We start from the raw sequence: 15,572 nt of genomic DNA, 5'->3' as shown, positions 1-15,572 counted from the left end.
GGGCAATGCAGAGTTAAGTTAAGTGCACCTGTCATACTCTTTATATATTTAATATAATATCAGTTTCATAGGAGAAAGATAAATTAAATGAAGAAACTCTAACCTTGAAATTTAATTTGACATAATTTTATGATGCTAAAAGGAAATCATTGAAGCAATTACAGCAATGTTATTGTACTTAATCAAGTTACATTAGTTTCAGATTTGAGCGAACAAAGTGCACAAAAGTTCCTAGTGTGAGATCGACTATAAGCAAACACCAATCATGAAAATATCTAACTTAGGAATATTTTACGATTTCTTATAAAGTAATTAATATTAATAGTATTGTGTGAAAGACTCAATCCAAATCTAGTGTCAAGGAATGATTATCCATGTCTAGAGTATATAATCTAAATGCTAAAAATAAGTTTTTTGTTAAATGAATTTTGAAATATTTTTTCCCGAAAAAATTGAATTTTAAAGAAAATCAATGACGTTTTGGTATATTTATTTAAACGACACTATTAAGTTTTCAAAGATATATTATTTCATTATTTTCTAATTGTATATTTTTTGTATTATATTAAGATTTTCAAATCCTTTTAATTACAACTAACAACTTGTCTTTGATAAAATAAATGTTTAAATTTTATCCTAATTGGGTGATCTCAGAGTTCTACTCAGTCACTTAGTTATGATTTATGAAATAACATTAATTTTCAATATCTCATTAGCTATTTGTTAAACCAGAAGTCTTTTGATGCTATTTTAGTGCTTATTTCTTTAAAAGAAAGGGCAGAAAAATTATTATTATTGAAAATAATTATAAAGGTTAAATAAAACACCCATAAACATTATTTATTGAAAATATTTATTTTAATATTCAATTTTTGATATCAATTAGGTTAAATAATACAATGACATAAAGGTATTGCCAACTAACAAAATATAATAGTCACCAATTAACAAATAACTATCAACTAACTCAAATTCAGTTTTCTAAATATGTATTTGATTTATTTTCTACACTCTCCTATATGCCTTCTTAACACTTCAATCTTATTTCCCTGAATGTTTTAGTGAATATATCAACCAATTGCTTTTATGTTGGATAATAGATCATATAAATCTTCTTTTTGTTGATTTGCTATCTTAGGAAGTTAAATCTCACCTCAACGTGCTTGCTTCTAGCATGTGAAATATATTTTTTTGTACTATTAAGGGTATCCTCTCAACTTATGGGTTAAGAACTAATCCCTTCCGGGGTTCATGACTATCCATCCCAATAAGTATTACTCCGAGGAATCGAGCACTTGACGTTTTGGTCATCCTAGAAATCTAGCATGTGAAACATACTATTTAACAAAATTAATAACTAAAATACTATCAAGCATTAACTCTAATGGCCTCTTGAGTTCAATATGTACTTCCTTTAATAATTCTTACGACCATAAGAACCAAGTATATATTCTACATCACATGATGGAAAGGCTATAACAAGCTACTTAAAACACCATGAGATTGGAGTACCAAAGATGAAATGCATATCTTGAAGTACTTTTTCTCTCATCCAATTTTCTACCACAATCTGAATTTGAATAACCAATCATATCCACTTCTTGCTTTCACATAAAGTTTGGAAACAAAGTTCCACAGTCTAAGATACTTGACATATACCTTAATATGCTCTTAGCAACTCCCGTGTGTACTTTTTAGGATTTCACATAAGTCTCTAATCGATCCTACTCCATTTCTACCAAAATCCTACTCCATAAGGCCTATTATTACATAGGAACTTAGCCATCAAATAATTTGCTTGAGTAGAGATTCATCCACCACCTCTCATTTATCATCTTGTTTTAACTTCACATTTGTCTCATTTGGAGATATAAACGAATTGCAGCTAACAATATTAAATTAGTAAAGAGTAAATTTTCATTTCTTTAGGTCCTAAGATGTTTTGAATGGGTAAAATCTAAGTAAGTTGAACTGAATGATAAATCTCACATATTAGAATGATGATGATGCATATGAGATTTACATTCATATATGATTTAGGTGCATTAATATTCATGCATGACTTCATGATTTTGATGCATTAAACAAGGTTGAACTTATATCATTTCAAAATCATGCATCATATATTAGTAAATAGTTAACTAAGTGTTTTTGATGCATCATATGTTAGAGGTTCATAATATATTAACTAAGTGTTTTTCAGAAAATAGTTAATCGATCAAGGTTATATTTAACCGATTAAGTCTTTGCAAATGAGAAACCTGTTAATTGATTAAGTATATGGTTAATTGATTAAGCCAAGTTCAGTTTTGAAATATTGGATTTTTTAAAGAATGTTTTGATTACTGAATGTTATTTTAACTAACCATTTTCATCAGTAAACACATGAAATCTCAACGAATTTTCAAGATCAAACAAAGAGTTTCTGAAAAAAATAAAGTTAGATACTTTGACACAAGATAAGAGAAATTTCATGAATCTTTGAAGAGAGATTTTCAAGTATTCATCATATCAAAGTTTTTCAAAACCTTTGTATCTCATAATCATTTATCTTCATATTCTAAGATTGTGAAATTTACCAAGGAGGTTTTATATTCTGAATTCAGTTTATGTTAGCACAATGAAAGGTGCAAAATTTATGTATATAAAAGAATGATTGAGTTATAATTCATCTCTTGAGATGTGAGCTATCACCATAGAAGAATTCAGAGAAATCCTAAGTTAAAAGTGGTGAGATATCCATTAGAAGTTAGGTTAAGAGGTTCTTGGTGGAAGATTGTTTGTAAAAATATTCAATTTCTTCATAGTGAAAACAAATCTCTCAGATCAGAAGGGGATGGCTGAATGTAGATTGAAGTGGTTGTCAATCGAACCAGGATAAAATCGACCGTGTAAATTTCTCTTATCCATACTCTTTTACATTTATGTAATTTATCAATATATGTTATCTTGAATTGAATTTATATTAGGATTGTTGCATAATTATCATTGCATAATTAATCATATTAATTGAATTGTTAAAGTGCTTGTAAGAACATATTGATTACTACATTTCGTTGTGCCAATAACAAAAGATTTTCAAGAAAACTAGTCGAGATAATTGATTAAGCCTGTAGTTAATCGATTAACTGAAGAATTGTATTAATTGATTAAGTGATCTTTCAATTGATTAAAAATAGTGAAAATAAACAAATATCTTTCATAATAAAAAAGTTTTAATTGTAATTCAAACCATCTATTCACCCCTCTAAGTGTGTTAGAGTCCTTGTTATTCAACATATCAATCATATTCTTCTAGGTCTAAAGAGTATGTTTAAACCATATAATATTTTTCTCAACTTGTACATCATCTCTTTCTTTCCTCTACCTCAAAACGAGGTGGCTGACCAATATTGGCCCCTTTTCCTAGGGGTTCATTTGATTTAACATGTAACTGATATATTGATCATTCGACTATCTACATGAGAAACTCTTACTATACAATTTATTATAGAAACTTGTTTTCTTTGTAATCTAAATGTTATCCATTGCATAATAAATGAGAAATGAACAAGCAAGCTAGAAAGGTAGATATGCAAATACAAATGTAATATTTGTGGTGTGAAGAGTACAAGACATAACTCCAGATTACAGGACAAGCATAACGATGAATCTAACTTAATGACATGATAAAAGACTACTCCATCAAAGTTACAGAAAATTGTCTAAAATTAAAGTTACAATAATCAATAAAAATGTTGGGGAATTGCACACTGTGGATTGTGAGTGACTAATCAATGAGAGATTATTACGGTTTTTCCATATAACCAAGGGTATCATTCACTATAATGATAAAGAATTAATCATTTTTAGGGTGTGTGACTACTATAACAAATTTCGCTTTCAGGAATTAAACATTTGATATTTTGATCTATCTGAAAATCCAATAAGGTGTCTTCTTCTATACAAATGCTATCAAAATATGGAATTTCATATACTTCATAGGGACTTATTTACAAGAAACGCTATTTCCTATCCCATGTGTCTCTACAGGAGCTTCCAAAATTAGAACACTATCATACACAAAAATCTTATATACTGCATCTAAGTTGATATAGAAACATCCATGCATTCATGAAGGTTCATATATGAATATACATCAAGATTCATACATTATAATCTACACTTCCCGAGACCATGAAATCATGAAATAAATAACAAACTCTAGATATTGGCATTTCACCATTCTTAGTAAATATAGTGTTTTTTGTTGTTTTGTTTTTCTTCTACCAAAGAAGACAATCATGATTTCTTTGCATGTACTTCTCTATTTTTAAATCTAAAACTTTGACATGTGGATATAGTTTGGGTAAATGGTGTATATATTACAAATGGGTATTTAGTGTATTTCTTCCCTTTTCAATTTGTTTAGACCATAGTTACATGTTGATAGGAACCTACCAAGGCCCAACAAAATCAAGCAAAGACCCAAATGGCTAACTGATTATATTTCTAATTAGTATTTCTTTTTATTTTAAATTGTAATGAATGAATTGGGCCAAGATTGTTAAGCTTAGGACCATGTAGTCCATATCCCTAATTTTCCAGTATTTAATTCCCTTTGGTTGCCCAGAAGAGTCTATGAAAAGTTCTGCTTTGCAGATGTTAGTTTTGCTATCTTAGTTTTTGCTAGTTATACATGTGCTTTCAAATTTATATACCAAATCCCTATCATTTGGTGCTTTTATTCTTGCACTACGCTTTCCAAAGCCGCAACAAAAGAGTTGGATGAAAACATTTTGCAAATTTTTGTAGAAAAACTGCAAGAAAACAAAGACCAATAAGATGCAAGATATGAAACCATTGCAGAAGCTCTACGATCCATCATTGAGAACCTAGCAGGTATGAATACATTACCCCCTCCTCCACAAGAACCTCCTAACTTAGCTTCTTCTTCCAACATTACAAACCCTAATATTATATCCACTCCTAACCCACCTAGCCAGAACACCCACCCTCCAATCATCTCACCCTCAAACACACCATCACGTATACCACCTCTATACCCACCATTTATCCAGACCCCAATTCCACCATTTTTAACCCACATCACCTATACAACTGTCCCACTATGGTTCCCCAGCCCACTATTCCCTCACAACCTAGACCTCCAAAATTATAGTTAATACCTTTTGATGGATCTGAACCCTTGGACTGACTATTTCAAGTAGAACAATTTTTCCAACTTTACCAAGTTCCCCTAGATCAATGTTTGCACATAATTTCATTTTATATGAAAAAGGAAGCCTTAAGTTGGTTTAAATGGGTATTTTTCAATGCAAGTATATTGGATTGGGAAAGCTTTACTCGGCCCCTAGAAATTGGTTTCGGCCCATTTTCTTATCAAAATCACCAAGCAGAGTTATTCAAACTCTGCCATATGGGAACCATAGCAGATTATCAACACTAGTTTGAGAAAATCTACAACAAAGTTTGGGGCTTATCACCAGAAATTGTTCTGAACTGTTTTATATCAGGCTTACTTCCCGAGATCAAACGTGAATTAGCTATATTGTGGCCTACGAACATAGTAGAGGTCTTGGGGCTGGCCAAACTGTTGGAAGCAAAGATAAAAGACTCTAAACCCCCAACATACCAACACTTAACTCGTGTGGCAGCACCAAACCATACTTGGATTCAACGTGGCAATCCTGCCCAACAGTCCGTTGTGCCTACTAATGGGCCTCCATCGACCATGCCCATTAAACGTCTAACTACAACGCAGATGCAGGAAAGGCGAACCCATGACCTATGTTTTAATTGTGATGAGAAATTCTTTGCATGTCATAAATGTCAAGGTAAACAATTTTTAATGTTGTTGGTAGACGATGGTTCCACAATTACGGAAGATGTATTGATTTCCTTAGAACCTGTTCCTTGGGACCAGGAAGCTCCAAATGAAGAATTAATTCATTTTCAATTGTCGAAATAAGCCTTGGAAGGACAACCCTCTCCTAAGAACCTTCGGTTTACTGGTTCTATTGTGGGATATGCAGTTACCGTTCTGGTCGATACTGATAACTCACACAACGTGCTTCAGCCGCGATTGGCTCACTATCTACAACTTCACATCTCTCCAACCCGCAATTTCCTGTGATAGTCGGTAATGACACTCACATATATTGTACTGGCCTATGTTCTGACACTCCAATCACACTCTAGAATCATCTGTTTCATATCCCATTTTACTTGTGACCCATTAAAGGTGCGGATGTGGTTTTGGGGATCGAGTGGCTTCACACTCTAGGACCGATGATTTCTAATTTTGAAATTTCATCAATGACATTCACTGTTGGTGACAATACTATCACATTTAAAGGGGGCAACCCAATTTTCCAGGGGGCAACCCAATTTTCCAGAGGGCAACCAACTGCCAACAAGCCACTTTCACCAACTAACCCGACTCGTCCATATGGATGTTGTGGCATCATTTCACACAATTCAAATTCAGCCCATAAAACCCCAGTACACACAACACCCCAACCCTTCCCACCACTAAACCTAAAATCCAAGACCTCCTCACCAAATACAACCCAATTTTCCAACTTCCCCATGACCTACCCCCAAAGAGACTACATGATCACCATATCCAATTACTACCAAATTCCCCCCATTTTTCGTGAAATCATACTGTTATCCCCATTCCCAAAAAAAAAATCATGACTAAAATGTTGAGCGAAATGTTGGATGAAGGGATTGTCACCCCAAGCACCAGTCCCTTCTCGTCTCCGGTTTTATTGGTCAAAAAGAAAGATGGAAGTTGGCGATTTTGTGTGAATTATCGCGCATTGAATGTAATCACTATACGTAATCGCTTACCTATACCCACGATTGATGAGTTATTGGACGAACTGGGGGTGCGACAATTTATTCTAAAATTGATCTTCGGTCCGGTTATCACCAGATCCGGGTTCAATCGGAAGACACTCATAAAATAGCTTTTCACACATTTGATGGACATTATGAATTTCTGGTTATACCGTTTGAGCTAACTAATGCCCTGCCAACGTTTCAAGCTACCATGAACGACCTGCTTCAACCTTATCTATGCCAGTTCGTTCTAATTTTTGTATGACATTTTAATATACAGTTCATGTTTGGTTGATCACCTATTAAACCTATAACTTGTTTTAGAACTATTGATTTCTAATCAGTTTTATGCCAAGTTGTCAAAATGCATTTTTGGTGTATCTTTAGTGAATTACTTAGGTCACATTATTTCTGAATTGGGTGTTCAACCGGATCCAGATAAAAATCCAGGCTATGGTAAATTGGCCATATCCTTGTTCTCTCACGACACTCAAAGGATTTCTTGGTCTTATCGGGTTTTATCGAAAGCTCGTTAAAAACTATGCCACACTCGCCACTCCTCTCACCGATCTACTCAAAAAACATGGATTTAAATGGTTTGTTACTGCCGAAGCAACGTTTACAAATTTAAAAATATTTATGACTACAACTGATGTTTTGCGGTTGCCTGATTTCACCCCTGTCTTTGATGTTGAAACTGATGCCTCTACAATCACCATATGCGCGGTATTGTCCCAAGGTGGCCACCCCATTGCTTACTTCAGCAAGAAATTTTTTTCCACAAATGCAGCACACCTCAACTTATATAAGAGAGTTGTTTGCAGTCACCGGAGCTATAAAAAATGGAAGCAATACCTCATTGGATGCAAGTTTAATATTCTCAAAGATCAACAAAGTTTAATGTACTTAATGAACCAATGGTTTCACACTCCAGAACAACAGAAGTGGGCATCTAAACTTATTAGATTTCAATTTGACATTAAGTATAGAACCAGTACCTCAAATCGAGTGGCGAATGCTCTGTCTCGGTGCAACGCAACCGAGGTGCAAAGTTGCATGACTATTTCTTCCCTCTGTCCACAAATCATTGCTCAACTCCAATATTACTACACAACAATATAGGGACAACCATTCATTACCAATCATGCATCTGATTCAAAGTGGAATACAAGGTTCAAATTCACGCAAGGACTATTATTTTATAATAGTTGAATTTTTATACCTGTTGTAGACAACTAGAGGGAAAGATTGATCAAAGAATACCACTCCACTCCATCAGCAGGTCCTTCGGGCTAGAGACTAACACTCTGTCGCCTCATTGCATCATTTTATTGGCCTGGAATTGCAAAGGATGTTAAGTTGCATATCCGTGAGTGTGCCATTTGTCATTACAACAAGTACTTGCCAAAGAAATACCAAGGGTTACTCCAACCATTGGAAATTCAGATAAAGTTTAGGAATATATTTCTATGGACTTTATTACTCACTTACCCAACTCTCACAGCCATACGGTTATCAGGGTAATCGTAGATCGGTTGACAAAATATGCTCACTATGTGGCCTTACCAACTAAATATACAGCAAAGACTCTAGCAAATCGGTTCCTTAATGACAGTTGCAAACTGCATGGGGTGCCTAAGTCCATAGTGTCTGACCGAGACACCCTTTTTCTCAGTGCCTTTTGGAAAGAACTCTTCAAGCTTTTGGGGACCTCTCTCTGTTACAGCACAACATATCACCCTCAGTCCAATGGATAGATAGAGGTGGTAAATCGCACCTTACATACATATCTCCGCTGCTTCACGGGCTCTCAACCAAAAAATTGGTTCGCCTATCTCTCCTTGGCCGAATCTGGTATAACACATCTCATCACTCATCCATTGATATGTCTCCATTTGAGGCCTTGTATGGATGTACACCACCATCCATATGTGATTATGTGTGTTCCACAGCAACAGATCCGCATGTAGATGATATCATGCACAACAGAGCACAATTACTAATCACACTTAAACAAAATCTTAAACATGCACAACAGAGCACAATTGCTAATCACACTTAAACAAAATCTTAAACATGCTCAACAAAGGATGAAAAATCACGCCAATAGTGGCAGAACGAATATTACCTTCGAAATAGGTGATTGGGTCCTTTTCCGGCTCCATCCGTACAGACAACACTCAGTGTCTCAGCGTGTCCACCACAAACTGAGCCATTGGTTCTATGGTCCTTACAAGGTGGTGGTCCGAGTCGGTCTAATGTTTTACCAGATCGACTTGCCTGCAAGCAGCCTCATACACCCACTGTTTCACGTTTCCCTCTTAAGAAATTTTTTTCGTGAACCTTCTTAAAATTGTGAACATCCCCCTTTGGATGTAATTTATGAAATTGCAAATGGAGAGCCCAACCAGACTACCCCATGGTCTACAACATGAAGGCATGACACGAAAAGGGAGATGAGAGTCCATGCAAATTTCACACAGAAAATTTACAGACTCAAGGAGAGAAGAAGGAAGCCAGATAGAGAGTACAAATGAGGGTTTTCACTCTTCACTTCCAACTCAAAAGTCCTTCAGTTGCATCTCCATGGTTGGATTTCACTGATGCTTCTCAACCGTGGGATCCTACCCACTCTGCCATAATTAATGGTTCTTTGTCCTATGCTACACGACATTCAAGGGAGACTGAAAAGCCTGTATCAAAATCTATGGTAACCTCTCTTCCACTCAATTCAAACGGCTATCATGGAGAACCGTGGCCTTTAATGGATTACTCTTTCAAGAATTCTCTAGTGCACAAGGCCACACATAATTCCTCTAGACCATCGAATATAACTGGACTTTTGGCTCCAAATCTCATCCAACCATCAATTCAAACCATGTTGGAGAATAGCTGGCCCCCACTTCCTGCACCTCATTTAATATCCACACGGAATGAACTGGCACCGTTGGAACACCCTCAACTTTTGGCTCCAAATTCAATCCATCCAGCATTGTCACCAGGTGATTAAGACCACCAAACTCCAACCGACCCATTAACTACCAATCACTACAACCTTGAGGACAAGGTTGGTCTTGCACGAAATGACAATGATAGGAACCTACCAAGGCCCAACATAATCAAGCAAATACCCAAATGGCTAACTGACTATATTTCTAATTAGTATCTCTTTTTATTTTAAGTTGTAATGAATGAATTGGGCCCTAAACCCTAAACCCAGTATTTAATTCCCTTTGGCTGCCCAGAAGAGGCTATGAAAAGTTCAGCTTTGTAGATTTTAATTTTGCTATCTTAGTTATATGTGTGCTTTCAAATTTATATACCAAATCCCCATCACATTTACACGATATTGGTTTCAGCGTACGGTTCGTCATTTTTTACAACCATAAGATTTCAATTAAAATTTAGTACATAATATGTAAGTTAAATAAGTGAATCATGTAATTATATTATAGAGTGCGTTGCATGGTACTTTCTCCTGTGGGAAGCAACCAAAACCTAACTAAAAAGCATGTGCTATGAGGCTGTGGACATAAATACAAACAAAAAAGGACACGTATCTTCAATTAAGAAATCTATCACATGCATTGGTACTCTTTGAAACCCATGTGAATTGAACATTGAACCATTTAAGATTCTCTTACGTAGCAAGTATGGTTTTCAGTACATGCACTTTTCCTTTTTGTTTGATTATTTGTTTAACTCCTGAAATACACAAGCCTCTAGTTTGATAATACATTTTTATTACCAAGCATTACCTAATATATTAGGTGAAGGTTCATGAATGCTTTGTAATATCTCTAAATTCATGTGAGAGATCTTAAGATTAAACTCTCGACAATGCATATTTATTTTAAGAGAAAATTGTTTATGTTCGGAAAGTGTACGAGTTTTTATATACTATTATCATACCATTTATTATTCATGTTTTATCATTATTGACTTAAAAAAGCTATAAATGAATTATGGATTATCTATTGATTGTATATAAATCTTTACACAACAATGTATACATTACACTTTTGTTTTATTTATGCATTGAAATGTAACTTTTATGAGAAAAAAGATTATATCAACTGAGTAAGAGTTTTTTATATTGTTATTGTAACATCAACTATTTTAATCATCATTAATTCTTAAATAAAAGTAACACAAATAAATTATATATAATACACTGTTTATATATAAATCTTTACACTAATATTAAAGTAACTTTTATTTGGAAGAAAGAAGGCCACATTGAGGGAATTCCTCATCATTCTGCTATAAAGGTTTTGATTCATGTCAAGCAACAACTTTCTTAAGCTATTGAATGAAAAACAGTGAATAAATTATATTACATCTCCATGTAATTAATAAATAATAGAATGTCTGTGAAGGAATGTGAACTGTAATCCACATGTTGAAGTGGAACAGTCAAAGAGAATAAAAAACCTAAATCATGGATGAGACTCTGCTTGATGCCCTAAATAAATTAGTAGTGTTGTTTTGTTTGAGACATTTTTGTGATATTGCCAAAATTATATAAAAGAGATATTAACCATGGACTTTATAACCTAGAACTATTTTACAATTATATCCACAGATATGATAATAACTATTACTTAATAATATGACTCTTAACACTCAAAAATAAAAAAGACCATAAGAAAAGAAAGCGGAGAAGTTGGCTGATGGTATAAATCACTTTCAGAAGAAAGAGTGAGCATAAGAGAAAGTTGATATACAAAATCACTTTTAGCTTGCTATTTTTTTTACAAATGGCTGAAAGCTATATTTATAGAACTGAGAACCCAAATGACCACATACGGAATGGCCGAGATCGAGATGAAGCGATCGCGGTCACAACGTTTGAAATTGTGGTCGTAATATCGTGGTTGCGGTGACTGTCACAACCACATCACATTACAATTGCGGTGTGATTCTGAATCACACTGATACTACCGTATCGGACCACAATGCAACCGCATTTGGACCGCAATACAACCGCATCACATTAACTATACATTATGAAGCTTGTATGGTTGAGGGGTGGATCAAGCAAGTCCACATTGGGGGCATGTTCCCCCACAAATTCTAAATATACAATTATATCATACACGTGTAGTATCATTAATATGGATAAGTTACTGGTAAAAAGTATTCAAAGGTTAAACATTAAACCATTTCCAAGGGCAAGTACATAAATTTGGAGTAAGACTCACTTTTGAGTGTATTTTTAAGGTCAAAGTTATAATTTTAATAAAAAGTAAATGTCATAAATGTCATTGTCTATTGAGTTTTTAGTGTATTTTTCCCTAACTTGTCTCTCCATTAATGAAGAGGAGTCTAACTCATAAATTTGTACCTCATTCATTGTTATGATACAATATTATTATTATAGAATTTTTTATATAAGTTATATTTTTTATGTAAAGGTTAAAACGTCTTTAACTTACCTTAATAATTAATGTATTTATAAAAAAATATGCTAAATTTTTTATTTTGTATATATTTCCCCACAATCTATATCTTTTGGGTCCGTTACTAGCTAATATCGTTACACGCTTTCTTCCAATTCCAGCAATTTGTGTATGCCCCTTAACTGATTAAGACAAAACTTACAAGAGATGCAATAATCAATAATTCGTTGAAAAAGTATATTATTCAGTTAAATTAAATTTCTAATTACTTTGTTACTTAAATTAAAAAGTCTAATTCCAATATTACAAACTTACAATTAACGCAATGCACACAATAAACCTTTATTTCCTAGTCATATGTTTGGGTTGGAAGTCACTTTACTTCATTTTTATCTTTTGATTGTATTTAGAATTAAATATGTTATTAGGTTAAAGTATGATTTTTTAATTTTAATCCCTACACAATATTTTTTAGTTAAAGTCTATGTAAACTCAATTATTTTAATTTCAGTCTCAATAACGTATTATCGTTCACAATTTGTTTTAAGATTTAGTTGAGGGCACATAGTGATAATTTGGTGAGACTCTACTTAGCAAACTGGTTGATTACTTAAGACGTTTTATCATTAGCATCATGGTAGGTCCATTACTTTCATTATACCGATGTGGATTGTCTCGCGAAATAGCAAAAAAACTATTTCAGACATTTGTTTTTTTGATAAGCAAATATATTATAGAAGGCATAAAGGTGTCAACCCGATTATAAGTTGCAACACAAATCAATATAAGTAATAGGATCAATGCAGCATTGTACAAAAGATAATAAATTTCAATGAACAATATTTTTAAATCAAACCAAGATCTAATATAAATCATATTCATAATCTCGATATAAGTAAAATTTCACCCTAAATATTACATCATTCCTTATAGTCCAAACACATCAAATCATAGTAAATCATAGCATCCTCCATATCCTTTATGAAATACAGACAAAAAGTTGTGCACCACAAACAAATCCACAATATTATCCGGGATATATACCTAGATTTGAAACCACAAGTAGAAACCTTGCCAAACATTAGCCACTAAGGGGCATGTCAGAAACAAATGCTTTATACTCTCGTTATCAAGTAAGCACAAACTTGATACCAGCTTCCCTCAAAATATTCCTATTAAACAATTTTGACTTTGTAACAATTCTTCCTCTCATAACTTTCCAAATAAATCAAATAAATCAACAAACTTTTGAAGGAATATTCTTGATCCAACTTAAATTAAGAATATTATTGAGCTCGTAGGAACATCATTAGTTTGGGCATCATAAGCAGTTTTAACCACATAACAATCAAAATTATGAAGATTCCACTTCCGTCTGTCACTACTTCCATTGATGCAAGAATGGTGTTGGATCATAACATAAAGTCTTCTAGCATAATCTTCCTCCCAGTCAAATAAAGCTCTCATCCACTAAACATTCCAAATCCACTTCCAGTTAGACCACCCCCACAATCAACGACCACAACCTTCTTGTCCGAACCACAAATCAAAAACAATCTCGGGAATATATCTTTAAAAGTACATTGTCCGAACCACAAATCTCAGAATAGAGTGTGAAGACCATCATCAACTTCCTCCCAAAGATTTGCCTCCAACCAATTAGATCCATCACCCAAAGAAGAACCAATCTTCACCAACTCCCTCCACCATTTTGAAGCTGAAGCACTAGAGTAAATACCTCACTCATTACTATACTTGGAGTTAATCACCTTAACCCAAATAGCCTCCGGTTTTACTAGTCTTCTCCACTTCCACTCCCCCAACAACGCATCACTATAGCGAGACAAATCTTTAACCCTCAATCCACCCAACCTTTTAGATTTACACACCTCAGTTCAAGCATCTAAAGGAATAGCTTTACTACATATTTTGTTACCCCACAAAAAATTTCTTTAAATAGAAGTTAATTTTGAGATAATCTTATTAGGAGCCTTATAAAGAGAAAGCATGTAAGTCGACATGTTTGAGAGAACAGAGTTATAAGGACAACTCTTCCGCCAAGAAAATATGTTTGCTCTTTCAACTTGTCAATCTACTTGAGACCTTCTCAATTATGTTATGCCACGTCGAGTAGTTGACCGAATTTCCCCCCACAAGAATATCAAGGTAAATGAGAGGAATGAAACCAATCTTGCAAGACATGAACGAGACTACTAGTGTTAGGAAACTATTTGCAACCCTTATACTAATTAACGAACTTTTGTTGAAATTAACCTTCAACCCTGTAATACTCTTCATACACTAAAGATTACTAAATGTTGGTTTACAAATAAATCGGAAACAATTTGTTTCGAAAATAGGAATTGTGGAGTAAAATTAGTATTTAATTCAATTTTTACGTTGGTTTTGATTCATGTAGTGTGATTTTGATGCATTTGAAATTTATACTAATGTCTCTATTGTGAGGTTATAAACATAAACCCGGTCAAATGGAGATACTTATAAACATGCCATGTGAATGCCAACTAATTGTTTTTATATAACAACACAAATATTATGTTAGGTATGATGGGCCCTACTATTAAATTGATATTCATATACAAGCAACCACTGTTTCAACAAACTTATGCTGGAGTACATTATTTGCATGCATTTTATTCAGCATTGATTATAATTTTAGGTATAATATTTATTTATATACATCCAATGGATTATTTATCATTCATTTGTATTATTTTTTGAAGAGTCAATAATGATACAACATAAATGATAAATAATACAATAACAATATATAAAAGTCAAATATTACCAGTGCATACATAATTTTAATTCCTTGTTGTGTTCTATACACCATATCATTCTAGAAAATCATACATTATCACCTTCGCATAGACTATCTTTAAACGAATAAGATTATGGATCTTGTTGGTGCAGCGGAAGCGATCGTTACGCAGCGTCGGCCACAAACAATCAAATAAAGGCATAGAATAAATATAAGAGAAGAAACAAAAGAATTTGTTAACGGGGTTCAACCAATTGTGCCTACGTCCCTAGGAGCGCTGAGCGGCTAACAAGATATTATTAGAGAATAAGGATTACAAACTCTAGCACATCCATGGGCCCACCTGCCCATGGAGTGTTTCTATTTTGTGCTTATATCTGGTGCACATTATAACAAGGGACATGAGTCCAATATATAACATTAGTTACTCTACTCTATTCCAATACTAGACAATGTGAGACTAATACAATAACATATTTCAAGCATTCCCAACAATCTTCACCTTGATTGAAATAGAAGAATATATCGCTCCTTAGGAA

Source organism: Lupinus angustifolius, chromosome LG13 (genome assembly GCF_001865875.1).
Source record: "Lupinus angustifolius cultivar Tanjil chromosome LG13, LupAngTanjil_v1.0, whole genome shotgun sequence".
NCBI classification, from domain to species: domain Eukaryota; kingdom Viridiplantae; phylum Streptophyta; class Magnoliopsida; order Fabales; family Fabaceae; genus Lupinus; species Lupinus angustifolius.
This window is presented reverse-complemented; position numbering follows the sequence as displayed.